This window comes from Cebus imitator, unplaced genomic scaffold (assembly GCF_001604975.1).
Source record: "Cebus imitator isolate Cc_AM_T3 unplaced genomic scaffold, Cebus_imitator-1.0 Scaffold28, whole genome shotgun sequence".
Taxonomy (NCBI): Eukaryota; Metazoa; Chordata; class Mammalia; order Primates; family Cebidae; genus Cebus; species Cebus imitator.
This window is the reverse complement of record NW_016107343.1, coordinates 9880828-9894056: the sequence shown is the minus strand read 5'-3', so window position 1 is coordinate 9894056 and position 13229 is coordinate 9880828. Positions and strand designations below refer to the sequence as shown.

General features: G+C 39.3%; 1 long non-coding RNA gene across 1 annotated transcript in view; it reads left to right on the top strand.

Annotated features, from left to right (window-relative positions):
* LOC108300677 overlaps window positions 1–13229 on the top strand; it is a 48675-nt gene that overhangs the window by 21394 nt on the left and 14052 nt on the right. Inside the window, exon 2 of the long non-coding RNA XR_005199235.1 lies at window positions 1224–1286. This is a non-coding gene — a long non-coding RNA (uncharacterized LOC108300677). The remainder of the gene's footprint in view (window positions 1–1223; window positions 1287–13229) is intronic.

Genomic DNA, 13229 nt, shown 5'->3' with positions numbered 1-13229 from the left:
AAAACTAAGTTGTAGCAGCCCTTTGGAGACTTTGAAGGACATCATACCCCATTCATTCATGGCAATCAGTTGTTGAACACTGAGCAACTTCATTTATAAATGAAGGAGAACAGTTTGGCTGGCAGAACAACTTTCAAATATATTTTGTACCTGAGTCTATTCTAGAACAAAAACTAAATCAATATAAGCATTTTGAAAGCTTATTATGGAAATGTCAAAGCTCCAGTTTTTAACACTTTCAGTTTTTTTTTTTAAAGATGTGACATGTAAATGCTTCACTGAGTCTATAGCCGACCCCATGAAAATAGGAAAAAATGATGCCAGATTATCAAAATGTTTCTTTCTTTCTGTAACTTGGATTGAGAGGTGAAGAATTCTCATCCTGGAAGGGAGAGGAGAACTGCCTGGGTTTCCATTTTGAGTTTAGTATAAGAATAACTCTGTGCAAATATATATATTTTTAAATAGTGAAAAAACAATTTGTTCATCCACAGCCAACAAGGCCAGTTTAGAACAGGGAAATTTAGGGTAGTTGTAGCATGGGCCTTAATGACTAGAAAAAGTAACTAATAAATTAGTTACTAAGAGGAATTGTGATCTTCTTTTTCCCCAGAGGATTAAAAAAAAAAAATCTGCTCAGCATCCATTTTGGATAGCCTAGGTGCTCTTCCGTCTACAAACAGGCATCTGCACTGATGATTCTCGTGGGTGCAAAGGATGTGGCAGAAGTTCTTTCCCCCTCTCCATCTCAGGACTTATTTATACAGTGTTTATATTTGATCATTTATGCTACAAGTGAATCACAATTTCTCATCCTTCAGTGGCCAGCTCACTTGCTGCTTTTCGCTAATTGTAGAGGAACTGAAATCCTTGGAGAGAGGGAGAGAAACAGCAAGAGGGCAGAGACCCAACCGCTCTTCCTCTAAGAAGCCTGTGACTCAGCCCTGAGCTTCCCCACCCCCAACCAACTTCATCAAACCTCAGCCCCCCAAATGCATGGTTTAACATTTTCTTTAGTGGTGCAATCTTGTTAGGAGATTACAGGGAATACTGAGTTTTATTAGGGTTCTTTCAACAAATTCATTTAATTGTTACTGCCCCTTGGCTAATGCTGAGTCACTCTCAAAGCTTCATAGCATTCCATGACAACTCATCCTTCTTGACTTTCCTTTTTTTTTTCTTTTCCTTTTTTAAGTTCTCTTAATATTTTTTATTCCCAACAGACTTGACTTTGGACAAAACTGAGAAGAACTCATAAACTTGGCTTCCTCACTTCTGCTCCTCAGGTGAGTTTAATTCCTATTTCTATTATGCAATGTCGTTAAAGAATATTTTCCCAGATTTCTGTTGAAGAACTGCCTTTTTTGATCTTTTCGATGCTGGCATTCTTTCAGAATTAACCATGGAAAAACTTGATGACACTTCCATCCTTCTTGTAAAATTCATCTTTGGAGTAATTTTACAGTGTGTGTTTTCCCCTTGGACATTTTAAAGAGCTGGATTTCCGTCTCTTTGCAGAGCATCCCAGCAGCTGTGTCTCATTTTCTTTGCAAGGGCATTTGAAGAAATTGCTAGTTTGTAAGCTGCTTAACATATGAAATAATTGTTTTAAAGCACTTTACAGTTTGCTTAGTGCTTTCCTGTTGTTTTACCCCATCATTTCTCAGAGAGGCTCAGGATGTATTATTTACATTTTTCAGAGAGGGAAATGGGGTACTGAAGACATAACAGTAGTTTGGCAGGGCACAGTTAGGCTCATAAATTAATCAACAGATTAAAATCTCTCCCTTCAGATCCTTTAATATCTATGACCAGAAAGCCTCATACCTTTTGACCTAAACAGGTAGACAGACATATCTGCTTTGCTTCACAGCAATTTGTAGTCTAGCTAGTTTTAGATCTACCCTAGTAAACTGCCTCAGTGATTGGAAGTCAGAACACTGTTTGGACAGATTAAACATTGTTTGGCTGTTTTTATTAAAAGTGAGGTACTGGGTGGCTGAAAGCACTTGTTTTGGAGTTGAACTGCTTGGAGTTTAATCCAGGTTCCAACTCGTACCAGCTGTGTGACTTTGGTAAATTACTTAACCTCTCTTAGCTACATTTTGCTTACATGTGAAATGGGAGCAATAATTGCAACTTCATGGAATTATTGTTGTGAGGCTTAATTGAATGAATCCATGTAAAGCTCTAAGCATAGCATCCAACACATAGTAAGCCTTCAGTAAATGTTAGCTGTTACCATATAGTGGTTCAAAAGGTGGTTACCTGGTCATTTTTCCTGAGATTCATTTAGGTTGATTTGTTTCATGAAATTATACATCTGGCCCAGTTAAGACTAGAGAGATCTTAGTGGTCTTAACAGATAATTGGTGGGTAGACAGAACTTGTACTAATGCTTCCTCTGCTTTAGAGGGCTGTGATAATTATAATGTCTCATTCTTCTCCCTAAAACGCAAAGTGGCCATGTTGTTCCTCCTGAGTAATTTGCAACATAGATAAAGGACCCCATTCAGTACTGCCCATGGTATTCAACATAGCACTTTTGAAATGGTAGCACACAAAAAAGTAAAAGACGACATGGGTTTTCTTAAAGTTCAAGAAGACAGCAAGGTGCAGAGGAAGTAGTACCGATCTGTGTGGTTGTAAACTGGCTGTTGTTGGAACACACTGGACTCAGTCCTGCATCCGCTAGTCATTTCCTAAGTAAACTGGGCAAAGCATTTTGCTTCTCTGTACCTTTGTTTCTCCAATTATAAGTGGGAATTATAATACCTGCAGGGTGGTCAACTCATCTCTTATTTGCCTTGGCCATTCCCAGGGCAAGTGCCATGTCTCAAAAGCCTCCTCAGTCCTGGGGAAAACTAGAATGGTTGGTCACGCTAAATACCTACCTCTCTTCTCTTACTACGTTCACCATATGGGCAACAGAATAAAAGTGCTTTGACATTTCATGTACTGAAGAGTCTAATAATCAACTCGATTCTAAACCTAAGTTCCAAAAATAGTGCTTTGGGGTACTGGAAGAAAAACATAGCAATACATTATATTATAGTGCATTAGTTATTAAGTAAGAATAATGCATTTTAATTCTTGGTGCATCATTCCTGGGGCTTAGAAATATGTAACTGGAACCATGTTTTATCTCAACCTTATGTGTTTACATACGTGTAATTGAAAGTAAACAAGAGTATGTTTATACAGAACATTTAAGACAAGTACTTTCAGGTGATCATGAAGGTAATTTGCATTTGAAAGACCTCATTTGGATAATCTTTACTTCTTGAAAAGTTCTGTTTTGTATCCAAGACATATTTTGGATGTGATTGCCATTTACAACAAATTGATTGATTAATTTTAGAAAACTTCAAAGGAAAACAAAAGAGTCTGACAAAGGTGACATAATGACCATTTACTTGGTATCAAAAAAATAAGTACCCATCAAAGAATAATAGTACATTGCCAGTAATTAATGTGAAGCAGGATTGGTGTTCCAGAGATATGCAAAAATATTAACCAATGTGCATACTCAGGAATTAGAGTAGTTTTCACAAAATGATTCATTTAGTTTGCTTTCAGGTCATATAGAGATTGCACTTGAGTGGAACTTCAAAATGTGTAACCATGTGTTTACCTGAAAAGTCAAAAGTTTTTTGATTGACTTTTATTTGTGTTTCACCCAGAGGCATCTGACTAGAATCAAGCCAATACACACCCCATAAATGCCAAAGTGAGGCTTCTCATAGACGTACACAGCAAAGATACATAACACATATGCAGTATGTATTAGTAAGAGCGTAAAAATTAGCAAATTTCATTAAACTCAATTGCTTATGTTAATACAGAGAAGTAAGATTTACTTAAACAATTAGCCTCATTTTTGCTTATTTTGTGCTTGGCTTTTGAAATAGGGCATACAAACCTAGGTTAAGGGATATTAAGGGAATTGAAGACCCAGAACATGTCACATACTCTTTCTTCATCTACCCTGGAGGACCACCTGCAGCCCTGGACACATGATACTCAGTAAAGCCTTGTTAACTTCCATTGACTGTTCTTTGTATTAATAATCATTCAGAATAACATAATGAAACCAAAGTGAGAAGGGCATGGCCTAGCGTTCCACATTCAACTTTTCCCCAAGGAATGAACTGCTTTACCTCTCAGGCAGAAGCAAAGAACTCATTCAAAAGCAGAGCTGAAGGCTGTTGGAGTTATTGTTGTTTATATTTCTCTGGACAGAGGAGCAATTATGTTGGCTTCAAAGGCCTTTTCTTCTACCTTCCATCCTGGCATGCTAGTACTGGAAGAAGCCTCCATTCTGTTCCTACATTTTACAAATGGAAACCCAGAGAAGGAAACTCTTTGCCCAAGGTCACAGATGCAGACCTTCTCAGATATTTGTTAACCCTAATTTAATTTTTCCACATTTCACTAAATAGAGCTGTAGGTGACTTTCTTGCCCTTGGCCCTTTTTTAGTTTAGGAAATACCCTTCCCAGATCCTTCCCACCATCCAGTGTGGTCCCTATCCCACCACTTTGTAGACAACTCTCCTTCCTTCCAGTGCTTTCAAATGGCATTTTCTTTGCTCTCAGCCAGCACACCTGTACCTTCATTCCAAGGTTTCAAGATAAGGGAATCTTCTCGTTGATCCAAAGTGCTTTCTTTGACATAGCGATGCAGGTCTCCGGGCTTCTACCAACGCCTCTGAGGCTTCAGTCACGTGAGTCAAGGTACTTTATGGTTAATTTAGCTGGTGAGGAGAGCAAGCTCAAACTTGTGAGAAGAGACATCAACTGCAACAAACCAAGGTCAGAGCTTGAACAGAACCTCCAAGAAGACAGATTGCCTGTGGCTCTGACAGCATCATTCCCCCGACAATAGTGATGCAGACAGAAAGTAGAAAAATGACAGTCTCCTTTAAGAGGCAGATGAAGGCACAAAGGTTTTTCAAAACTCAGTCCCACAGAGAGGAAATCTGCTTGAATTTATTCAGGCCCCTTCCTTTTAAATCCTCTTTACCCTTGGCTCTGCTAGGTGCTAAAGTTTATGCATCAGCGACAGGTGATTCTTATGTAAGAATGGAATCTCGGGTGTGATAAATTTGGTCTTGAGAAATCTCAGCTCAGTGGCTGCAGATGGCAATGTCATGATGGCAGAGTGAGAGAGTGGTGACCTGCTGGGCTGTGGGCTGTCTGTGAAATGGCTACTCGGCTCAGAACTGTCTGAGCCAATTCTTGAGTCTCAAGGTCATGACCAAGGGGCACAGCCCAACTGTAAAGTTGACATTTATTCTAGCAACATTCTTGCTAATCCCTTGCACACTGCATCTGGCTCACTCAAAGGTCCCCGAAGAATGGGGTTGTAACCTGTGATCTTTGTGAGTACCTTTATAATTTCGGGTCTTTGTCTATCATGACTAGTCCTGTTAAGGTTCAATTCTATGCTTGTAAAGAATTGCTTACACTAGAGGATTTGCACCAACCGTGTTGGCTTGGTGAAGGGGACATTTCTGTTCACCCCATCCTGGTCAGTCAGGTTCTGTGATCCAGGTATCTCTTTAGTGGCAACTTTCAGGTCACAGTTTCTTAGCCTCTTAGTTTTGCAGAGTTTTGAAATCCCTAAAAAGTACACATGCAAACAATTGTGAACATGCATGTCTTTCTCTAAGGAGAGGGTCTACCACTTTTATAAATTTGTTTTATGAGTCTGAGACCCAAGACATAATAAGAGTCACTATTGTAGATGGAGAAAATATTCTGAAGCAACCCTTGTTTCCTTTCAACTAGATTTCCTACTTCGAATTTTGGATCAAACTTGATCAGAGGTAAGCAACATAAAGCAAGCTTGGGTCCTGGCTTAGACCCTGCCTCTACATTTTCTGACTATGTGAGCTTAGACATGCCACTCCTCTATGTCTCACATCCTTATTTAGAAAACGGATAAAATGGGGAAAACATTATCTCCCTCATTATGTTATTGAGAATTAAATGAGAGTATATGTAAATCATGTAATGTACCTGGCGTTTGAGAAGCATTCAAAAACCAGTAGCTAATAGTGGTGAGAGTCCCATGGAACTCATGTCGCCAGAGTATATGGGCTGATAGGCAGTGCCAAGTATCTTCTTCCCTTCTTCATTTTTAGCGTATTCCTGCCTTTGTCTATTTACCGAGTCATTAGCTGCCATTTTATATTCCTCATAAGTATTAACATTTTTTTTTTAAGGCTGGAGCTGAGCCTGTAGATACAGGCTGCCAAAAAGGCAGGAGCTGGGTCTGAGAATATCAACATATTTTAACCATCAGTGTTTTAAAATTTTTTTTATAAATTTAGGAGATATAAGTGCAAATTTCTGACATGCATCTATTGCATAGTGGTAAAGTCTGGGCTTTCAGTGAACCCATCACCCAAATAGTGAACGTTGTACCCAAGAGGGAATTTTTCAACCATCACTCTCCTCCCACCCTCCCACCCTTTGGAGTCTCCAATGTCTGTTATTCCACTCTGTATGTCTCTGTGTGCCCATTGTTTAGCTCCCACTTATAAATGAGAATTTGTGGTATTTGATTTTCTAGATCAAGGTTATTTCCCTTAGGACAGTGGCCTTCAGTTCCATCCACATTGCAGCAAAAGACATGATTTCCCTTTTTTTTTTTTTTCTTATGGCTGAGTAGTGATCCATGATTTAATCAACACTGATAATATGGCGTCTCAAAATCTTTAAGCCCACTTCTTATGGGCAAAAGTAATAACAACTGGCATTAGACTCCCAGCAACCCATTAACAAGTGTTACTTTCCTTTGGAATGAACAAGTTTTAATCATTTTTAAAATTTATTAATGATAGGTACTGTATATTTTAGCTACAGACGTTTTTTTCCTACCGTACTTGTCTTTCTCTTCCCCATTCTTGTTCCTCATTCTTCTCTCCAAAGACCACTGCAAACTTACCTTGGAAACTATAAAGAAGGATGGCCTCATGTGAGGACATTCATCATCCTGGCATTAATGTGCTTCTCTTCTATTTGGAGTTTGAGTCCAACAGTATCTGATCTCAGTCCTTCTTTTTAGAATCAATATTTCCATAGCAAGTGTAACATCATCCTAAACGGGGAATCCCATTTTTTTAAAGCTAGAGATGGCAGTTTGGTGAGATTGGCCAAAAATAATTTGAAGAAAGAATGCACTAAGAGTGAAAATGTTATGTTTATGAAAATATTATGAAAGCTAAATCTGATGCACTTGAAAAATATGGCAGGATATTTCACTGTATATTCATGAAATCTGTATCCAAACTATATCCATAAATACTATTCAAGGGAATATAGAAATTTCTTCCATGTATGCTTTTCTGTTGGTCTAACTCATTGCTTAATCCACAGAAGGTGGTAAATAAATGTTTGTTAGATGGATATTTATATTTATATTACAGTGTAAATAACTTATTATTCATATTTTATTTATATTATGCCAGTGAGGAAAATACAAGAGTCCTCTATGTAATGTGTTGATGAACATAATATTTTGGAAGCTTAGTTGACTGATAAACCACTAAAAGAAGGTACCTTCTATGTCTCTTTTCTATGACAAATAGAAATTTTATAGATTATGGATGTAAGGCTTTTGAGTGAACTTTTGTGAGTGTGTGAATTGCCATGTCGTTTGTTAGCAGTTTTGTAATTACATCCATTCAGATAGAACAATTCTTTAGAAGGCCACAGCAGTCTTGTGGATATACACCCTTCCCTCTTTCTCTCAATCTTGGATTTAATAAAAGAAATAACCAACAAAATTAGAATGGTATTGGTCTGTCTGACTCAGGGGCCTCCAACCAAGTAAGGGCAGCAGCATGTGCTGCAAGAAGTTTCAAGAGCCTGTTGTCCCAGTGGGAGGACTCACCTGAGAAGTTAGGGCGGAAGGATAGCAGCGTGGCTGGGATATAGCTGCTTCAGCAGCCAGCTTCTTCGTGAGATGTCGCTGAGCCTGGGGCTCTGGGGCATTCAGAAGCAAGTGGGCCTGTGGAAGAACCATGGAACAGGAAAGTCACAAGAGCAAAAGAGAATGAAACAAGAAATTTATCTCCCAAAGGAACAGTGCCATTTTTCTTTCCTGTATTGCTCTGAGAGTCCTGTATTCACCTTTGGTTACTTAATACTGTATTTCAGGTGTGTTCCCCATATACTTGCTTATACTGCTCATTAACCTTCCTTGTTTTAAAAAAACATCTAAGCAAACACAACCTTGGTTCTTACCTGGTATTTCTGTTAGGGAATGAGAAAAGTAATCCATATTTATTGGACATCTATAGGTGACAGGTGACTTTATGTACTCTCCAACTCAACATGCTTTAGATGAAAAAACTCTGAGTATAAGGAAGTTAAGTAACTTATCCAGAGCTTCCACCTAGGTAGTAGGACCGTATTTGCAACCCTTGGCTGTCTGCCTCTGTATTTCTACATGGTAACTGCTTAGGACAAAAAGAAAATTCTGAAAACCTGGATAAAAGGACATGCTTGGTGATAACAAATATTCTGTTTCAAGACTTATTTTCTTGTTTCCATGTATTCGTTTTGTATACAGACCAACACAGGGAGACACCCATTTTTCTCTCTACATATGTAAACTTAAGTCTTCCCTCATCTTTCCTGCTAATGCAACTATAAAGTTTCCATGTTACAGATCAGGGTCCATGACTTCTCCTCTGGTATAGGGCAGGCCGCTATGGTTGTGGGAGGTGAAAATGTGGAACAGAGATGGATTTATCAGAGACAGATCAAAGGGTTGTGTTTGGCCAAATACTAGAACACCTTGGTTTTCCTCTTATTCATCTTGATGTTCAAAGTAGTTGCACTTGAGCTTGAATTTATTCTAAAACAATATTGTAACTCCCTTCTGGGTTCCTTTTTCAAGTAGCTTATTTAGTGTTTAAGTTTCTGTGCGTCTACCTTGAAAACTTCTCAGATGCCTTTCCTCCTCATCCTCTATCCCTGCTGCTCTTTCCCACTGAGCTTGAATCCCTGTGCAAAATATTACACTGAGTGTCAAGTGCAAGACAACAGATATCTCTGTGAGAACTAAGTTAAACAAAAGCTGACCGCTTCTAAGAAGTTGCCGAAACATACTGAAACACCTCATGTAGTTAGTGCCAAGGTCAGGGAGCCCAGCCTACACTTGAGCACGGGCATTTGAGTCTGTCCAACAAGTCAATCAAATGGGAATGTTGGGTTTGTTTTGGCTGATGTGTGTTCGATGTTGCTATGCATAAAGTATATCATCTGTTTGCTGTATCACAATTTGCCATCACACTCAATCATGAGTTTAAGGAGTGACTGATGTCCTGAGTACATTTGTCTTTCTAAGAAGTTTCTTGTTGCAGAGGCAGATATATTTTGTTAAAGAGTTTTTAGTCTCCTCTTTCCTTTTCTCATTCCTCCCTACTCATCTGTCTTTTTCTGTGCTTCCTCAACACCTCTGCAAGAGATGTACTTTCTCATTGCCCGTGGACAATGCTAGCACACGTGTCATCCACCTTCCTCGCTAGAGTGGAAATTCCATGCAGACCTGTTTTCTCACTCATATGTAATTCATCTGCAAATCACTGGTGCAAAGCACACTGGTTGGCACAAACTAGGCATTCAATAGATACTTGTTGAATGAATGCAGGATACAATAAATGGAAGAAGCATACTAGTTTATTTTGCTTCATGTTTGATTTTTTTTTTTTTTTCATTTTATATTCCAGATTTGTTCAGTTTCAAGAGGGCTATGAGCACAACCCCCTCTAACACACACACACTGTGGGCCCAAAGCAGGCAAGCAATGCTGAATGGGGCCTGCTAGAAACAGCACTATCATTGGTGCTGGAAGGAATAAGAACATCTCGGCATGGTCCCCGCTCCCACAGAGGCCACCATCTCACTGAGCAGTAGAGGGCGAAGTAACCTCCCAGGGCAGCCGTAGGAGAGATTCCAGGCAGCCCAGGTGAGAAGCATTCTGAAAAGGCAGCAGTTGTGGAGGTGGGACTGGCACGGATGGGTCTTGAGGGATGATCAGGAGTTCCACAGACACTTCTTTCTGTCGGCGATTCCATTGTCGCTGGCATCAGCCCGTCTCTGGCCTCCACATCTCCATCTCAGTCCATCCCTCGTGCTGTCACTAGGTTCACCTTCTGCAAACTGCACTGTGCACATCAGAGAGCCCCTTCAAAGTCTTGGGCCACTTTCATGTTTGATTTTAATAAAACATTCAAAATTTTTTTAGTATCATTCATTCATACTGCTTTCCTTTCTTCCTGGCCAGTATTTATTGAGTGTCTTTAATGTGTCAGGCATTGGACTAAGTGCCAGGATGAGTGAGGTGTGGTCCCTTCTCCCATGGAAGGTCCAGAGTAGGCTGCAAGTATCTTGTTGGTTCTGAGTCAGTCAGCCATACTTGGTGAGTCACCAACCACTGTGGGTGGAGCCTGGAAGTGGCTCTTTGTGGGAGGATGCAGAGGAGGAAGATATTTTCCTCATGCGTGAGGCTCTCACAGCTCATAGGATAGTGAACAAGTAAGTACATGGAATACATAATATATGCCTAGCAAAAAGAAATAATGGAGCATAGTACAAATGATTGGGGATACTTTTAGAGGTAAAACAGTGAGTTTTTCTACCTGATATGAAATCTCCCTGACTTGTTCAGCTAATATATAATTTATTTAATAACTATTTTTTCTGTAATTCTGTATGGCCGACAGTATGCCAGGGCTGGGCACATGGCAGTGGACAAGAAATGTGTGAGACCTGCATCTAAGGAAGGTGCAAGCCAAGATGTCTGACTCGGAGGTGAAAATGAGAGTGAGTTTGAGTGAGAGGCATGAGAGTGAGAGAGTCGTGAGGAAGGAGTGAAATAGTAAGAAAGTCAGAAACTGGCCAGGCACGGTCACTCATGCCTGTAATTCCAACACTTTGGGAGACTGAGCTGGGCAGATCACTAGGTAAGGAATTCAGGACCAGCCTGGCCAACAGGGTGAAACTCCGTCTCTACTAAAAATACAAAAAGTAGCTGGGTATGGTGGCGCATGCCTGTAATCTCACCTACTTGGGAGGTTGAAGCAGGAGAATCGCTTGAACTGGGACCTGGGAGGCGGAGGTTGCAGTGAGCCGAGATCATGCCACTGCACTCCAGCCTGGGCTACAGAGCGAAACTCTGTCTCAAAAAAAAAAAAAGGAAAGAAAGTCAGAAACCACATCTAAGATCTCTTAGTTCCCTATTTTTAAGTCCAAATAATTCTGAAGATAGCAGCTGTCTCTTAAGGGATTTTAACTGTCTCCTTTAGAAACTTAGAGCTTGGTGTTGTTGAGGTGACAGAACTTGAGTGTCTTAGTCTCTTTGTGCTGCTATGACAGAATGCCACAGACTGGGTAGTTTATAAGAAATAGAAATTTATTTTTCCTATTTCTGGAGTCTGAGAATTCCAAGATCAAGGTGCTGGTGAGTTCTGTTGTCTGATGAAGGCTACATCTTCCAGAGGGGTGCAGCCTCCTCTGTGTCCTCACATGGCAGAATGATGCATCAAGCCTCTTTTATAAGGGCCTTACTCCGATTCATGAGAGAGAACCTCTCAAAATCTAGTCACCTCTTAAAGGCCCCATCTCTTAATACTGCCATATTGGCAACACCTGAATTTTGGAGGGGACACATTCGAACTATAGCAGTAAGTTTAGTAGAATTGTGACAAATGTTTAACACCAGCAATGTGGGTTATTGGTGGGCTAGCTTATTTCCAGATGTCTTGTTTAACTCTGACCTTAGATTTCCAATGAATTTTAGAGTTTAGCCCCACTATCTCTACCATCCCTACTCTATTAACCTTTTTATTTTTTAAAAAGTCTGTTTCCACTTTTAAAATAGCGAGAAGCATCCAATCTTGTGTACATTTAGTGCATATTTGGTACTTGCTATGTGTTAGGCAGGGCTCTAGACCTTGGTAATTCATCAGCCCAAAACCACTACCCTGTGTTAGCATTGATAATCTTGGCCTTCCTTTTAAAGATATATTTCATTGTGTCTCAGAGTCATTAGACTCCAGCTTTTGATAAAAGGATTTATAGATAAGAAGTTTCGTGATTTGCCTTTAATTTCTAAAGAAACATGGTACACAGTTGAATAACATAGGAACTCTAGAATTGAAACAATTTGGGATTTTCAAAAGCCTGCTGGCCCTTTTAAATAGTCCTAAATCACCACTTTGTCTTGTCAGGCTCACTGACAAAGGCAAGACAGGACTCAAGAGGCAATTACCTTCTATACCATGGCTAAATGAAGCGTGTTTTCTTTTTGATATTGACTAAAATCTCAATACATCTTGGGCAAAATGCTAGGCACTTTCACATGCATTATTTCATTGCATTGTTCCAATAGCCTTGTGAAATATATCTTGCATTATTCCAATTTTATAGATAAGAAAATTGGGGCTCTGAGTGACTCAGGAAGGCAGCCAACACCATACACCTAATAAATAGGGTAGACAAGACTGAAATTCGGATTTATTGATTCCAAAGTCCTTTCTCAGGTAAAAATCTCTTTCAGAACACTCTTATTAAGATGCAGAGCCTTTTTTTTTTTTGTTTTGTTTTTTGTTTTTTTGGGTGACTCTAAGAAACACTTCTGTATCAGAAGACAAAAGGAAAAGTTAATTTGGTCTTGGATTTTGCCTTCTAAAACCTTTGGGGTTTATTAGTTGTTACTATCACTTGCCCATTTTTTTGTCCTCTACACTTAAAATATGCTAGATGCCTCCCTTCAACTCAGCCATCTATGCTCTTGGCTTTTAATTTTCATAAAAATGGCTGGACACATTCTTCTTATTTCATACACACCCAAGGCCAAAGAGAGACATTTTATTGGCATTTTTCAGGAATCTTTCCCTAACATTGTTTTTCATATCTGTTCCAAGTTCTTCATACTACTCAGCCTTTCTATGTGTGTGTGTTGTGCTGTGTTGTGTTGTGTGTGTGTGTGAGAGAATATATGCGTTATATTATTTGTTAGAGTTATTATGTTAATATATTTATTATAATTATAATATAAATGTACTAGAAATTAAAATGATATGTTTTAATCATTTAGAACCAATGCTCAGAGAATGTCCTTCCTAGTTGGTTTTAATAATTAAAGACTATAAGGAGCAAGGGTGAATAGCCAGCAGCTTCTGAATTTGAAAGGTGTCCAAATGATAGCCCA